This window comes from Aegilops tauschii, chromosome 6 (genome assembly GCF_002575655.3).
Source record: "Aegilops tauschii subsp. strangulata cultivar AL8/78 chromosome 6, Aet v6.0, whole genome shotgun sequence".
Taxonomy (NCBI): domain Eukaryota; kingdom Viridiplantae; phylum Streptophyta; class Magnoliopsida; order Poales; family Poaceae; genus Aegilops; species Aegilops tauschii.
The window spans coordinates 465885651-465898288 of record NC_053040.3 but is presented as its reverse complement, the minus strand read 5'-3'; positions in this window follow the sequence as shown (position 1 = coordinate 465898288).

Below are 12638 nucleotides of genomic sequence, written 5' to 3'. Positions count from 1 at the left end.
CACAACGTGTCCCTAGTAAGCCTCTAGTTCACTAGCTCGTTGATCAACAGATAATCATGGTTTCCTGACTATGGACATTGGATGTCATTGATAACGGGATCACATCATTAGGAGAATGATGTGATGGACAAGACCCAATCCTAAGCATAGCTCAAAGATCGTGTAGTTCGTTTGCTAGAGCTTTTCCAATGTCAAGTATCTTCTCCTTAGACCATGAGATCGTGCAACTCCCGGATACCTTAGGAGTACTTTGGGTGTGCCAAACGTCACAACGTAATTGGGTGGCTATAAAGGTACACTACGGGTATCTCCGAAAGTGTCTGTTGAGTTGGCACGGATCGAGACTAGGATTTGTCACTCCGTATGACGGAGAGGTATCTCTGGGCCCACTCGGTAATGCATCATCATAATGAGCTCAATGTGACTAAGGAGTTAGTCACGGGATCATGCATTACGGTACGAGTAAAGAGACTTGTCGGTAACGAGATTGAACAAGGTATTGGGATACCGATGATCGAATCTCGGGCAAGTAACATACCGATTGACAAAGGGAATTGTATACGGGATTGATTGAATCCTCGACATCGTGGTTCATCCGATGAGATCATCATGGAACATGTGGGAGCCAACATGGGTATCTAGATCCCGCTGTTGGTTATTGACCGGAGAGGCGTCTCGGTCATGTCTGCATGTCTCCCGAACCCGTAGGGTCTACACACTTAAGGATCGGTGACGCTAGGGTTGTAGAGATATGAGTATGCGGAAACCCGAAAGGTGTTCGGAGTCCCGGATGAGATCCCGGACATCACGAGGAGTTCCGGAATGGTCCGGAGGTGAAGAATTATATATAGGAAGTCCAGTTTTGGCCACCGGGAAAGTTTCGGGGGTTATCGGTATTGTACCGGGACCACCGGAAGGGTCCCGGGGGTCCACCGGATGGGGCCACCTATCCCGGAGGGCCCCATGGGCTGAAGTGGGAAGGGAACCAGCCCTTAGTGGGCTGGAGCGCCCCCCATGGGCCTCCCCCCTGCGCCTAGGGTTGGAAACCCTAGGGTGGGGGCCGCCCCACTTGACTTGGGGGGGAAGTCCCCCCCCTGGCCGCCGCCCCCCCCATAGATGGGGTCTTGGCCAGCGCCCCCCTCCCAGGGGGCCTATATAAAGGGGGGGAGGGAGGGCAACAAGACTACAGCCTTTGGCGCCTCCCTCCTCCCCTGCAACACCTCTCCCTCTCGCAGAAGCTTGGCGAAGCCCTGCCGAGATCCCGCTACATCCACCACCACGCCGTCGTGCTGCTGGATCTCCATCAACCTCTCCTCCCCCCTTGCTGGATCAAGAAGGAGGAGACGTCGCTGCTCCGTACGTGTGTTGAACGCGGAGGTGCCGTCCATTCGGCACTCGGTCATCGGTGATTTGGATCACGGCGAGTACGACTCCATCAACCCCGTTCATTGGAACGCTTCCACTCGTGATCTACAAGGGTATGTAGATGCACTCCTTTCCTCTCGTTGCTAGTATACTCCATAGATGGATCTTGGTGATGCGTAGGAAATTTTAAAATTCTGCTACGATCCCCAACAGTGGTATCGGAGCCAGGCCTATGCGTAGTTACTATGCACGAGTAGAACACAAAGCAGTTGTGGGCGTAGATGTTGCCAATTCTTCTTGCCGCTACTAGTCTTATCTTGTTTCGCGGTATTGTGGAATGAAGCGGCCCGGACCGACCGTACACGTACGCTTACGTGAGACAGGTTCCACCGACTGACGTGCACTAGTTGCATAAGGTGGCTAGCGGGTGTCTGTCTCTCCCACTTTAGTCGGAACGGATTCGATGAAAAGGGTCCTTATGAAGGGTAAATAGAAATTGGCATATCACGTTGTGGTTTTACGTAGGTAAGAAACGTTCTTGCTAGAAACCTATACAAGCCACGTAAAAACTTGCAACAACAATTAGAGGACGTCTAACTTGTTTTTGCAGCATGTGCTATGTGATGTGATATGGCCAGATGATGTGATGAATGATATATGTGATGTATGAGATTGATCATATTCTTGTAATAGGAATCACGACTTGCATGTCGATGAGTATGACAACCGGCAGGAGCCATAGGAGTTGTCTTTATTATTTTGTATGACCTGCGTGTCATTGAATAACGCCATGTAAATTACTTTACTTTGTTGCTAAAGGCGTTAGCCATAGAAGTAGAAGTAATCGTTGGCATGACAACTACATGAAGACACAATGATGGAGATCATGGTGTCATGCCGGTGACGAAGATGATCATGGTGCCCCGAAGATGGAGATCAAAGGAGCAAAATGATATTGGCCATATCATGTCACTATTTGATTGCATGTGATGTTTATCATGTTTTGCATCTTATTTGCTTAGATCGACGGTAGTAAGTAAGATGACCCCTTATGATAATTTCAAGAAAGTGTTCCCCCTAACTGTGCACCGCTGCGAAGGTTCGTTGTTTCGAAGCACCACGTGATGATCGGGTGTGATAGATTCTAACGTTCGCATACAACGGGTGTTGACGAGCCTAGCATGTACAGACATGGCCTCGGAACACACGCAATACACTTAGGTTGACTTGACGAGCCTAGCATGTACAGACATGGCCTCGGAACACGGAGGAGCGAAAGGTCGAGCATGAGTCGTATAGAAGATACGATCAACATGGAGATGTTCACCGATCTTGACTAGTCCGTCTCACGTGATGATCGGACACGGCCTAGTTAACTCGGATCATGTTTCACTTAGATGACTAAAGGGATGTCTATCTGAGTGGGAGTTCATTGAATAATTTGATTATATGAACTTAATTATCATGAACTTAGTCTAAAATGTTTACAATATGTCTTGTAGATCAAATGGCCCATGTTGTCCTCAACTTCAACGCGTTCCTAGAGAAAACCTGAGGATCATCCTCATAGCTGCCAAGAAAGATTATGTCCTAGAAGCACCGCTAGGTGAAGCAGCAATCCCAGAGAACCAAGACGTTATGAACGCTTGGCAATCACGTGCTGATGATTACTCTCTCGTTCAGTGCGGCATGCTTTACAGCTTAGAACTGGGTCTCCAAAAGCGTTTTGAGAAACATGGAGCATATGAGATGTTCGAAGAGCTGAAAATGGTTTTTCAAGCTCATGCCCGGGTCGAGAGATATGAAGTCTCCAACAAGTTCTTCAGCTGTAAAATGGAGGAAAATAGTTCTGTTAGTGAGCACATACTCAGAATGTCTGGGTTACACAACCTCTTGTCTCAGCTGTCAGTTAATCTCCCGGATGACGCGTTCATTGACAGAATCCTTCAGTCGCTTCCACCAAGCTACAAGAGCTTTGTAATGAACTTCAATATGCAAGGGATGGAAAAGACCATTCCTGAGGTATATTCGATTCTGAAATCAGCGGAGGTGGAGATCAGAAAAGAACATCAAGTGTTGATGGTGAACAAAACCACTAAGTTCAAGAAGGGCAAGGGTAAGCAGAACTTCAAGAAGGACGGCAAGGGAGTTGCCGCGCCCGGTAAGCCAGTTACTGGGAAGAAGCCAAGGAATGGACCCAAGCCTGAGACTGAGTGCTTTTATTGCAAGGGAAGTGGTCACTGGAAGCGGAACTGCCCCAAATACTTAGCGGACAAGAAGGCCGGCAACACCAAAGGTATATGTGATATACATGTAATTGATGTGTACCTTACCAGTACTCGTAGTAGCTCCTGGGTATTTGATACCGGTGCGGTTGCTCATATTTGTAACTCAAAACAGGAACTGCGGAATAAACGGAGACTGGCAAAGGACGAGCTGACGATGCGCGTCGGGAATGGTTCCAAGGTCGATGTGATCGCCGTCGGCACGCTACCTCTGCATCTACCTACGGGATTAGTTTTAAACCTCAATAATTGTTATTTAGTGCTAGCTTTGAGCATGAACATTGTATCTGGATCTCGTTTAATTCGAGATGGCTACTCATTTAAATCCGAGAATAATGGTTGTTCTATTTATATGAGAGATATGTTTTATGGTCATGCCCCGCTGGTCAATGGTTTATTCTTGATGAATCTCGAACGTGATGTTACACATATTCATAGTGTGAATACCAAAAGATGTAAAGTTGATAACGATAGTCGCACATACTTGTGGCACTGCCGCCTTGGTCACATTGGTGTCAAGCGCATGAAGAAGCTCCATGCAGATGGACTTTTGGAGTCTCTTGATTACGAATCATTTGACACGTGCGAACCATGCCTCATGGGTAAGATGACCAAGACTCCGTTCTCCGGAACAATGGAGCGAGCAACCAACTTATTGGAAATCATACATACCGATGTGTGCGGTCCAATGAGTGTTGAGGCTCGCGGAGGATATCGTTATGTTCTCACTCTCACTGATGACTTAAGTAGATATGGGTATGTCTACCTAATGAAACACAAGTCTGAAACCTTTGAAAAGTTCAAGGAATTTCAGAGTGAGGTTGAGAATCAACGTGACAGGAAAATAAAATTCTTACGATCAGATCGTGGTGGAGAAAATTTAAGTCACGAGTTTGGTGCGCACTTAAGGAAATGTGGAATCGTTTCACAACTCACGCCGCCTGGAACACCTCAGCGAAACGGTGTGTCTGAACGTCGTAATCGCACTCTATTGGATATGGTGCGATCTATGATGTCTCTTACCGATTTACCGCTCTCATTTTGGGGCTATGCTTTAGAGACTGCCGCATTCACTTTAAATAGGGCTCCGTCGAAATCCGTTGAGACGACACCGTATGAATTATGGTTTGGGAAGAAACCTAAGCTGTCGTTTCTAAAAGTTTGGGGATGCGATGCTTATGTCAAGAAACTTCAACCTGAAAAGCTCGAACCCAAGTCGGAAAAATGCATCTTCATAGGATACCCTAAGGAAACCATTGGGTATACCTTCTACCTCAGATCCGAAGGCAAGATCTTTGTTGCCAAGAACGGGTCCTTTCTGGAGAAAGAGTTTCTCTCGAAAGAATTGAGTGGGAGGAAAGTGGAACTTGATGAGGTGATAGTCACCCCTTCTGAACCGGAAAGTAGCGCAGCGTGGGAAGATGTTCCTGTGGTGCCTACACCCACTGGAAAGGAAGTTAATGATGATGATCATGAAGCTTCGGATCAAGTTACTGCTGAACTTCGTAGGTCCACAAGGACACATTCCGCACCAGAGTGGTACGGCAACCCTGTCCTAGAAATCATGTTGTTAGACAACGGTGAACCTTCGAATTATGAAGAAGCGATGGCGGGCCCGGATTCCGACAAATGGCTAGAAGCCATGAAATCCGAGATAGGATCCATGTATGAAAACGAAGTATGGACTTTGACTGACTTGCCCGATGATCGGGGAGCCATAGAAAACAAATGGATCTTTAAGAAGAAGATAGGCGCCGATGGTAATGTGACCATCTATAAGGCTTGACTTGTCGCTAAGGCTTATCGACAAGTTCAAGGGGTTGACTACGATGAGACTTTCTCACCCGTAGCGAAGCTGAAGTCCGTCCGAATCATGTTAGCAATTGCCGCATACTATGATTATGAGATATGGCAGATGGACGTCAAAACGGCATTCCTTAAAGGCTTCCTTAAGGAAGAATTGTATATGATGCAGCCGGAAGGTTTTGTCGATCCTAAGAATGCTGACAAAGTATGCAAGCTCCAGTGCTCAATCTATGGGCTGGTACAAGCATCTCGGAGTTGGAACATTCGCTTTGATGAGATGATCAAAGCGTTTGGGTTTACACAGACTTATGGAGAAGCCTGTGTTTACAAGAAAGTGAGTGGGAGCTCTGTAGCATTTCTCATATTATATGTGGATGACATACTATTGATGGGAAATGATATAGAATTCTTGGAAAGTATAAAGGCCTATTTGAATAAGTGTTTTTCAATGAAGGACGTTGGAGAAGCTGCTTATATATTAGGCATCAAGATCTATAGAGATAGATCAAGACGCCTCATTGGTCTTTCACATAGTACGTACCTTGACAAGATATTGAAGAAGTTCAATATGGATCAGTCCAAGAAGGGGTTCTTGCCTGTATTGCAAGGTGTGCAATTGAGCACGGCTCAATGCCCGGCCACGGCAGAAGATAGAGAAAAGATGAGTGCCATCCCCTATGCCTCGGCCATAGGGTCTATTATGTATGCCATGCTGTGTACCAGACCTGATGTATACCTTGCCATAAGTTTGGTAGGAAGGTACCAAAGTAACCCCGGCATGGAACACTGGACAGCGGTCAAGAATATCCTGAAGTACCTGAAAAGGACTAAGGATATGTTTCTCGTATATGGAGGTGACGAAGAGCTCGTCGTAAAGGGTTACGTCGATGCTAGCTTCGACACAGATCAGGATGACTCGAAGTCACAAACCGGATACGTGTATATTTTGAACGGAGGGGCAGTAAGCTGGTGCAGTTGCAAGCAAAGTGTCGTGGCGGGATCTACATGTGAAGCGGAGTACATGGCGGCCTCAGAGGCAGCACAGGAAGCAGTCTGGATAAAGGAGTTCATTACCGACCTAGGGGTGATTCCCAATGCGTCGGGCCCGATGACTTTCTTCTGTGACAACACTGGAGCTATTGCCCTTGCGAAGGAGCCCAGGTTTCACAGGAAGACCAGGCATATCAAGCGTCGCTTCAACTCCATTCGTGAAAGTGTTCAAAATGGAGACATAGATATTTGTAAAGTACATACGGACCTGAATGTAGCAGATCCGTTGACCAAACCTCTCCCTAGAGCAAAACATGATCAACACCAGGACGCAATGGGTGTTCGATTCATCACAATGTAACTAGATTATTGACTCTAGTGCAAGTGGGAGACTGTTGGAAATATGCCCTAGAGGCAATAATAAATGGTTATTATTTTATTTCTTTGTTCATGGTAATTGTCTATTGTTCATGCTATAATTGTGTTATCCGGAAATCGTAATACATGTGTGAATACATAGACCACAACGTGTCCCTAGTAAGCCTCTAGTTCACTAGCTCGTTGATCAACAGATAGTCATGGTTTCCTGACTATGGACATTGGATGTCATTGATAACGGGATCACATCATTAGGAGAATGATGTGATGGACAAGACCCAATCCTAAGCATAGCTCAAAGATCGTGTAGTTCGTTTGCTAGAGCTTTTCCAATGCCAAGTATCTTCTCCTTAGACCATGAGATCGTGCAACTCCCGGATACCGTAGGAGTACTTTGGGTGTGCCAAACGTCACAACGTAACTGGGTGGCTATAAATGTACACTACGGGTATCTCCGAAAGTGTCTGTTGAGTTGGCACGGATCGAGACTGGGATTGGTCACTCCGTATGACAGAGAGGTATCTCTGGGCCCACTCGGTAATGCATCATCATAATGAGCTCAATGTGACTAAGGAATTAGTCACGGGATCATGCATTACGGTACGAGTAAAGAGACTTGCCGGTAACGAGATTGAACAAGGTATTGGGATACCGACGATCGAATCTCGGGCAAGTAACATACCGATTGACAAAGGGAATTGTATACGGGATTGATTGAATCCTCGACATCGTGGTTCATCCGATGAGATCATCGTGGAACATGTGGGAGCCAACATGGGTATCCAGATCCCGCTGTTGGTTATTGACCGGAGAGGCGTCTCGGTCATGTCTGCATGTCTCCCGAACCCGTAGGGTCTACACACTTAAGGATCGGTGACGCTAGGGTTGTAGAGATATGAGTATGCGGAAACCCGAAAGTTGTTCGGAGTCCCGGATGAGATCCCGGACGTCACGAGGAGTTCCGGAATGGTCCGGAGGTGAAGACTTATATATAGGAAGTCCAGTTTTGGCCACCGGGAAAGTTTCGGGGGTTATCGGTATTGTACCGGGACCACCGGAAGGGTCCCGGGGGTCCACCGGGTGGGGCCACCTATCCCGGAGGGCCCCATGGGCTGAAGTGGGAAGGGAACCAGCCCTTAGTGGGATGGGGCGCCCCCATGGGCCTCCCCCCTGCGCCTAGGGTTGGAAACCCTAGGGTGGGGGGGGGGCGCCCCACTTGACTTGGGGGGGGGGGGAAGTTTCCCCCCCTTGGCCGCCCCCCATAGATGGGGTCTTGGCCGGCGCCCCCCCTCCCAGGGGTCCTATATAAAGGGGGGAGGGAGGGCAGCAAGACTACAGCCTTTGGCGCCTCCCTCCTCCCCTGCAACACCTCTCCCTCTCGCAGAAGCTTGGCGAAGCCCTGCCGAGATCCCGCTACATCCACCACCACGCCGTCGTGCTGCTGGATCTCCATCAACCTCTCCTCCCCCTTGCTGGATCAAGAAGGAGGAGACGTCGCTGCTCCGTATGTGTGTTGAACGCGGAGGTGCCGTCCGTTCAGCACTCGGTCATCGGTGATTTGGATCACGGCGAGTACGACTCCATCAACCCCGTTCATTGAACGCTTCCGCTCGCGATCTACAAGGGTATGTAGATGCACTCCTTTCCCCTCGTTGCTAGTATACTCCATAGATGGATCTTGGTGATGCGTAGGAAATTTTAAAATTCTGCTACGATCCCCAACACTAACAAACTATAATCTCAGTCATTGAAGCAATTGCAATTTATCATAACATAAGAAAGAGTCTATGTCAGAGCTTTCTAGCAAGTCCACATACTCACCTATCATTTAGTCTTTCATAATTGCTAACACCCACGCAATACTTGTGGTTACGGAGTTTTAATCGGACACAGAGAAAGATAGGGGCTTATAGTTTCGCCTCCCAACCTTTTACCTCAAGGGTAATGTCAACAATAATAGTTCATGCTAACCCACATCCAATTAGATATATATATATATATATATATATATATATATATATATATATATATATATATATATATATATCAGGATCTTTCCAACATCCTATGCTTGCCAAAGGATAAAAATATAAAAAGGAAAGGTGAAGATCACCATGGCTCTTGCATAAGGTAGAAGATAATAATAAAAGATAGGCCCTTCGCAGAGGGAAGCAGAGGTTGCCATGCGCTTTTAGGGTTGGATGCACAAAATCTTAATGCGAAAGAACGTCACTTTATATTGCCACTTGTGATATGAACCTTTATTATGCAGTCCGTCGCTTTTATTTCTTCCACATCACAAGATCGTATAAAGCTTATTTCCTCGACACCAATCAATCATACATTTTTAGAGAGAAATTTTTATTGCTTGCACCGATGACAACTTACTTGAAGGATCTTACTCAATCCATAGGTAGGTATGGTGGACTCTCATGGCAAAACTGGTTTAAGGGTTTTTGGAAGCACAAGTAGTATCTCTACTTGGTGCAAATAATTTGGCTAGCATGAGGGGGAAAGGCAAGCTCAACATGTTGGATGATCCATGACAATATACTTTATCTCAGATATAAGAAAACATGACCCATTACGTTGTCTTACTTGTCCAACATCAACTCTTTAGCATGTCATATTTTAATGAGTGCTCCCAATCATAAAAGATGTCCAAGATAGTATATTTATATGTGAAACCCCTCTTTCTTTATTACTTCCTATTAATTGCAACGATGACCAAAGCTATGTTTGTCAACTCTCAACAATTTTTAATTATCATACTCTTTCTATGTGAAGTCATTACTCTCCATAAGATCAATATGATCTCTTTGTTTCTTTTTATTCTTTTCTCTTTTCTTTTATTCTCTCAAGATCATGGCAAAATAATCAAGCCCTTGACTCAACACTAATCTTTATTATATATTGCTCACGGACTCGATTACATAGAGGGATCATAAAGCAAAAATCAAAACTAGATCATACTAAAACTTTATTCTACTAGATCAAGATATTACTAAAAGGATCGAACTAAGAAAAACGGTAAAGATAGGAGTGTGATGGTGATACGATACCAGGGCACCTCCCCCAAGCTTGGCAGTTGCCAAGGGGAGTGCCCATACCCATGTGATTATGTCTCCCTTTTTGGTGATGGTGTAATATTCTTGGCGATGATTCCCTCAGGATACGATTCTCCTCCTCGAGCTTATTGTCTTGCGGCTTGAGGTCCATTATTTCCTTACGAAGCTTTCCTGTAACGGCTAAAGCTCCTTTCACCCAAGGGTGTTGCATAGCTGCGGGAGAACAAGTGACACTCTTCTTCATATTTTCATAAGAAAGAAATCTAACATTGGAAGGGATAACCGAGTTTGGAATAGCTGAGCTCTGTAGTTCCCCCATCGTGAATCCAGCCCAGAAGCGAGAAGTGACTTCTTGATCCTCCTCCATGGCATCTATCCTCGTCAAATCAGCCTCCATATCTTCCTCCGTGGCTGGCCCAAAGTGGTCAGTATCGCTGTTTGTCCTTGGTCTCGATGCCGGATGAGACACCCGGCTCTCCCCGACTGACTCTTGAGAAGACATCTTGTTCTAGTCTGCAGCAGCAACAACTCGAAACAAGAAAAGAAGACAATAGCGTGATACGGGAGTCACACTACAAGAAATATGTCAACTAGTGACCTTCTGTCAGTGACCCTGGAAGAATTGGTCATAGATCTATGACCATTTCAGACCAATTGGTCAAAAGCTGTTTGGGGGGCTCCAAACCCTAAACTATAACGACCATTTCGGTCAGAAAGGTCGTAATTTCCTTACACGAAATAGTCATAAAGCAGATAGCACTGGTCCGCTGCCTTATTTCTAGCTGATCACGACCAATATAGATGGTCATAACCTTGTAAATTGTGGTGGGTTGCTATGACTAGGCGCCACCTCATCAGTTTTGCCTATGTGTCATGTCCATGTGGCAATTTTTGCCCCAGGTTGTGAAGCAACCTATATTTCTGTCATTCCCAAAATTCCCAAAAAAATCTCATAAATTCTTTGGGTCATATCTTCGTCAAATATGTAAAAAACCTTCCTTGCCTAGTTCTAAAATAATTCAACAATATTCATTTTCCTATTCTGTTCAAAACAACACTTTGTGAAGGAAGTACCACTTTGGCATGTCCAAATAGTATCCATTTTCTACAGTGCTTTCCTATGCCCAAATAACCATCCTCCATCAAATGCCAGCTCAATCCATTCATTATTTTGAGCCCAGCTTCAACATTCGTATTTAAGTCCAGTGTGGTACTTTGCAAAGCAAGTACCACCTAGGCTCCTCCTTTTGGGCTGAAAATTTGTGAAGACGGTCTTCTTAGTAACTGATCATCCTCAGCCAAAACTCACGCCCATTAGCCATGTACATTTCCCGTACCGCTAATCAAACACTTGGCTCCTAATTCATGTTTGAGCATTGATCGGTCTCCTCGTAAGAATCTTCTGTTGTAATTTTCTTCCTAGCACCTACCTGGGGAGTGCCCAACCCACTAGACATGCCTAGGCCGCCCAGAACACATGGCAACGCCACGGTCATGCGGTGACCACGCGGCGGGCATGCGAGTTTACGCGCTCTAGAGTTGGGGCCCTCGGCCACCGCCCAAACCTCGACGTATCGCTACCAAACCATGTATTTATGATTAAATAGGTACTTATGTAACTATAAATGATTTTTGGAAAAAATAAATAGCAAACTATGAGGCAGCTGCAGTTCAAATTTGACCCGCTTCCAACTGAATCGGCGGAAATTTGTCTTTTTCACGAGAGGTGGATCAAAACTTTTTACACCCAACCATTTTGTCAATTGTGCATTAAATATGTCCTAGTATTTTAGAAAATTGATTTGGTCCAATTTTGCAACAATTATTTGGGAGGTCCTTCACAAAAAAACCGCCTTTGGGCACTCCAAAAATGGAAAATGGTTTTTTCGTCCAAAGAAAATGAAAACTTCCTTAGGCAACATTGTTTGCCATTCCAATATGCACCCTTGTGCACAATATGAGATCATTTGAACAAACTATGCCATAAACGTGGCCATAAGATTGATCATTTCGCTTGAAAGCCATTGATCTCCACACGTGATAGCTCGTTTCTGAGAACACTTTTTTAAAATAATTGTTGTATTACAAGTTTGTTATTTTTCCTGGGAACTTGGCCACATATAATGACACAATGAGAAGGTTTCGCAATTTTTTGATTTTTTTTTTGAATTTTTTATGCCCGTTTCAAAATGCGGTCAAAACGGCGGGAATGACCGTTCCTAGCTAGTGGTTGAATCTTGGAAATTTTTGGGTCTTTCTCTGATTAAATAGATACTTATGTACCCAGAAATGATTATTGAAAAAAAATAAAGAGCAAACTACAAGGCAGCTACAATTCAAATTTGACCCGCTTCCAGCTGAATCGGCGGAAATTTGTCTTTTTCAAGAGAGGTGGATCAAAACTTTTTACACCCAACCATTTGGTCAATTGTGCATTAAATATGTCCTAGTGTTTTAGAAAATTGATTTGGTCCAATTTTGCAGCAAATATATGGTAGGTCCTTCACAAAAAAACTCATTTTGGGCACTCGAAAAATGGAAAATTGATTTTTCGTCCAAATAAAATGAAAACTTCCTTAGGCAACATTGTTTGTCATTCCAATATGCACCCTTGTGCACAATATGATATCATTTGAACAAACTATACCATGAATGTGGCCATAAGATTGAGCATTTGGGTTGAAAGCCATTAATCTTCACAAATGATAGCTCATTTCTGAGAACACTTTTTTTTAAATAATTACCG